Source organism: Centruroides sculpturatus, unplaced genomic scaffold (genome assembly GCF_000671375.1).
Source record: "Centruroides sculpturatus isolate CEXI.00-Female unplaced genomic scaffold, Cexi_2.0 scaffold56, whole genome shotgun sequence".
NCBI lineage: Eukaryota > Metazoa > Arthropoda > Arachnida > Scorpiones > Buthidae > Centruroides > Centruroides sculpturatus.
The window spans coordinates 1,095,067-1,099,669 of record NW_019384586.1 but is presented as its reverse complement, the minus strand read 5'-3'; the positions used below and the strand labels follow the sequence as shown (position 1 = coordinate 1,099,669).

The 4,603-nt window shown below is 30.2% G+C and overlaps 1 pseudogene; it reads right to left on the bottom strand.

The window, feature by feature from the left end:
• Positions 1-1,695: 1,695 nt before the first annotated feature.
• On the bottom strand, positions 1,696-3,130 carry LOC111624624 (annotated as a pseudogene).
• Between the last annotated feature and the right edge of the window lie 1,473 nt (positions 3,131-4,603).

Genomic DNA, 4,603 nt, shown 5'->3' with positions numbered 1-4,603 from the left:
AACTTTCAAGTTTATTAATTTTGTTATAATTATTATTCTTAAACTTTTTGGAAGTTCCTACTTTCTATTTAGTTTTATTGTCAACTACAGTCAGTTCAAAAAGTTTAGAATAATTTAACTCCATCACAAAGTACCAACTCTGAATGACAAAAATTAAGTAAAATAATAAAAAAAAATTACAAGAAAACTAAATAATGGGATATTTAGTCTAGTCTTTTAGCTATATTTGTATCTAAAAATATTGATTTCTAAATAAAGTGTTAGTCATAATTTTTTGCTTAAGTGAATGATGTTCAAAAAGTTTAGAATAATATGAAATAAAATTTTTTTTTTTTTTTTGATTCTGATGAAACCGTGTTGTTGTTATTAAGCTGTTTCTTTGCAGACACACTAAGGTGACATATATCAACACTATTAAGCTGTTTCTTTGCAGACACACTAAGGTGACATATATCAACACTTGGCAACTTATTGACTATTTATTCAGTTGGATGAAAAATGAAATAAAATAATAAATATTGTCCAATTATAAGTAATAGTGCTTGTAATTTATTGCAGTTTTGTAAATTGTATCACAAATAATGTTATATAAACTACAATCCATCAATTGTCACAAAAGCAGGTTAAACTCCATGGGAAAAAAAAAAAAAAACAATTAAGTCAGGACAAAAGAGCCAAAATTATTGATTTACATGAAGAAAATATTAAGCAACAAGAAACAGCAAGGAAAGTGAATTGTTCACAGTCTAAAGTACAAAAAGTAATTCAAATATTTAATGAAACTATAAGTTTTAAAGCTAAAAAATGTCAAAATTTACTTCAGAAACAACAGAAATTGGCACTTAAAAAAACTTTAAAACAAAACAGATAAGCAACCATGCAATGTATAAGAATTGAAATCTGTGATTGGAATACCCGTTTCAAAACCAATAGGTTTATAAAGGAATCAAACCAGAAAAGAAACCTAATCTGACAAAAGCTCAAAATAATAAAAAATGATTAACTTGGGCCAAAAAAGTGTATGTTATACACTCATACAATGACAAAAAGTCATTTTTAGTGACAAAAGTATAATTTGTGTGTATTTAAACTATAGAGTGAAAGTTTGGTGCCTGAAATGTGTAATCAACAATCTAGATTGTTTACAAGTCATTAAATTTATCACTAAAGTTATGGTGTGGGGTTTACTTGAATATAATGGATTTTTGTGATTTCTTAATGAGACGTAAATGGTAATATTTTAGAATATTTCCTCATCCCAAAAATGGAAGATTATTTTCAAGATGATGATGATGTAATCTTTCAACAGGATGGAGTTAAAGGTCATACATGCAAAAAAGCCAAAGAATGGTTTATATCTAAAAAATAAAGCTCATGGATTGATCTGGAAACTCACCAGACTTGTTCCCAATTGAATATTTGGGCCATTTGTAAAAAATGACTGCAAGATATAACTTTTACAAATTTATAAAATACATAAATGATTCAAAACATGTATATAATTTTATTGTTTCTTAATAATTTTCTTGTTTATAAAAAATTTAAACTTTTATTAGTACTCGTGTGTAAAATTTGTTAAGTAACAAATTATTTATAAATTAACTACTGATAAAAGAGTAATTTTTTAAACTATGGATAAAAAATTGCTGAATTTCTAACTTCTTAAAATAAAATATCATCTCAATATATGCCTATTAATATTAGAACAAATTAATTTTTAGAGAAACTGATTTATAACTTTTTTAATACCAACAGATTGAAAATTACAATTGAATGCATTCTCATAGAATTACCATACAGACAGTTCTAGAATCATGGTAATATTCAAAGTTGTGTCCAGGAATGAAAAAAGTCTGAAATTTTTAAATGGGAAAAGAAAGAAAGAAAACAAATTTATATTTGGGTATTTTCAACAATTATAATATTACTCAACGTTTCTTGTAAATATTCATATTTTCTTGACCTTAATAACAAAATGTAGTCAACTTATCCAAATCACAAATAATAATATCAGTCAGTTAATGTTTTCAAAATTAGCAGGCACCAAAACAATTAAAATAAACAGTAATACACTGCTAGCCATCCAAAATGCAACACCAAGAAGGACCAGAGATATCACAGCCAAATTTATTTGGGAGATAGCATGTTGTACAAAGATCTAATGATCGAAAATACAGTCTCTTTTGACGTGAGGAAGATGATGGAATCAATATGGAGTGTTGCCACCATTGCTTGCTATAACCGCCGCTACACACCTCGGCATTGACTCAAAGAGGCTTTGAATATGTTGTTGGGGTATATCATTCCATTCTGCTTCCACATATTGCCAAAGTTGATATGGTGAAGAAAAAGTCTTGAGCAATGCGTGCCACATGTGGTCGTGCATTATCCTATTGGAATGTGTCTGTTGGCAAGCTCTGAAGGTATGGGAGAACAACAGGCTCCAACACTTCAGAAATATAGTGCTGGCTGGTCAGTGTACCGGCAATGCGTACTAGGGGGTGTGGGAGTGGAATCCAATACCACCCCAAATCATAATACTGGGTCTAGGACCAGTATGGCAATGCATAAGACAACAGTTCGGCAGTCTCTCACCATGGTGTCTCCAGACTCTAATCCGACCATTGTGGTGTTGCAGGCAGAAGTGGAATTCGTCAGTAAAAACAATGTTGTTCCATTCAGTTGTCCATGTCTGTCGTTCATCATACCATTGCCGGCGCAAACACCTGTGGTTTTGACTCAACTATAAATGTGGCAATGGATACCTTGTGGACATTCCACTCTGCTGCAAACGATGTCGAATAGTATGCGCGGACACTGATTGTTGCGCAACAGACTGAATTTGTTGTGATATGGTTCATAATGTAGCACAGCAATCCATCACTGCCATGCACGCGATATGCCTGTCATCACATGCAGTGGTGCAACGAGGTGGGTGCAATCGGTCCTGTCGGTCTGTTGTTCCCTCCTACATCCAGCGGTTACAGATCTGCATCACAGTTGCTTGGTTACGTCCGACACAATCACCAATTTCTCTGAACGATAATCCACAATCCCTATAGGCAACTATTCTTCCTTGGTCAAACTCAGAAACGTGCTCGAAAAATGCTCATTTTCTTCTGCGTGGCATACTGAAGCTGCTTACGCAAAAAAAAAATAAAAAAACGCACAAAAGAACAATAATAATAATACACATATATACTATATAATAATACACATATATAATACTTATTTAGTTACATACACAGTATGTAACTAAATAAGAATTATATATGTGTATTATTATATAATACACATATATACTATATAATAATACACATATATAATACTTATTTAGTTACATACACAGTATGTAACTAAATAAGAATATGTTAACATAAAAAGAATAAATTATTCTATTTCTTCAATTCTAAGGCATTTACATTTTTATTCATTGTTATTTGTCTGAAATAAAAATTAATCTTAAAATTGATGGCATCTTACATTTGCAGTACAAAATAGTCAGAATCCTCACAAGTGACCCACATGATGCATAATACAGAAATAATAAACTTCTTTACCTTCTTTAATAAACTTTAATGATCATACCAGTTCAAGTGACTTTTGATAATAACAAGTAATTAATTTAAATATCATCTTAATATTTAAAATGCTCATTTTAAGATGACACAAAAATGTAGCACTAACAGAAAAAAAGCATAAAAAGAGAGCTTTCAAATATTGTCTAATTTTATGACATTTATACTGTTTTTTGTTTTTTTAACTTTAACATTTTTTCTTTTTTAACATAACTTAATTAATAAAATTGATTATTTTAAATTTTTTCTTCTATAAAAAATATCTTAAAATTTGACTTCAAAATCATGATGTATGTTGAAATGAAAAAAATTATGGTATTGTGGACTTACCGTCATCATCACTGTCTTCTGCAAATTTTGCATAATTGATTGTTTTTCTGCTTCTATAAACAAAAATAATTAATATTAAGATATTAAAAATTTTGTCAATGACTTCATTTTATAAATACAGTAGGCCCCCCTATAAAACGGGTTCATATAATATGGATTCATATATAACGGCGACAAAATTGCAATTATATTCGTATAAACACGCTAAAAGAGACTCGTATGATACGGTAAAACGTCATCGCTGACTCATGTGGCAACAGGATTGGTCAAATCTAGACCAATAGTGGATATTGCACAAACTGTTGAGTTTAAATGAGCAGCGGACCTACTAAAAACCATTTATTATTTAACGTCCATAAAAATTATATTTAAATTAATGATGTCTCCAAAGTTCAGCAAATTTTTCACAGAAAAATAATTTATCAGGAAACACGCACCTGCCGTTCGATAAGCCGCTCCACAATGAAAACAAGCTTAAGCAATGGCGTCGTTGAATGGTGCACACTAGGTAAGTAATCTTACAATTTTTTGTTTATAGCATAGTTTATATGGATTATTCCCAAAAAATTATATGTGTTTTGGATATGTTGAGTCAAATTAGTCTAGAATCAATTAATTTTATGGAAGAAAACCTTTCAAACAGCTATAGTCCGTAAACTGTATACGTGCCGGGCTATGATTGGCTCATGTATTTA